The sequence below is a fragment of the Haliaeetus leucocephalus genome, unplaced genomic scaffold (genome assembly GCF_000737465.1).
Source record: "Haliaeetus leucocephalus isolate CR32 unplaced genomic scaffold, Haliaeetus_leucocephalus-4.0 Scaffold871, whole genome shotgun sequence".
Classification (NCBI taxonomy): Eukaryota; Metazoa; Chordata; class Aves; order Accipitriformes; family Accipitridae; genus Haliaeetus; species Haliaeetus leucocephalus.
The window spans coordinates 4,743,712-4,744,077 of NW_010973307.1; positions in this window are offsets into that span (position 1 = coordinate 4,743,712).

Below are 366 nucleotides of genomic sequence, written 5' to 3' on the forward strand. Positions count from 1 at the left end.
GAGCCCGGCCCCCCTCCCGTTCCCCGCCTACAAAAAAGAACCGCTCCCGGCCGAGAGGTCCTCGCTCACAGCCGCCCGGCTCCGCAGCCGTCCCCCCCTGGCTCCGCGCACCCCCCCACCCATGGGAGGCTGGCGGGGAGCGGCGGTCCCTGCGAGCCCGTGGGGAGCTGGCGGTGAGGTCGGGGGGTCCCCTTGCTGTCCTCGCCCCCCTGCTCCGGCCACCATGGCGCAGCCCGGGGACTGAGCGAGCAGGCGGGGGCGGCGGGGGGGGGAAGGAAGGAGCCACGGCAAACTCGCTCACGCGTGGGTCCGCCCGGCAGGTCAGTGGCGTCGCGGCGGGGAGCGGGGACAAAGGGGACGTCGGGG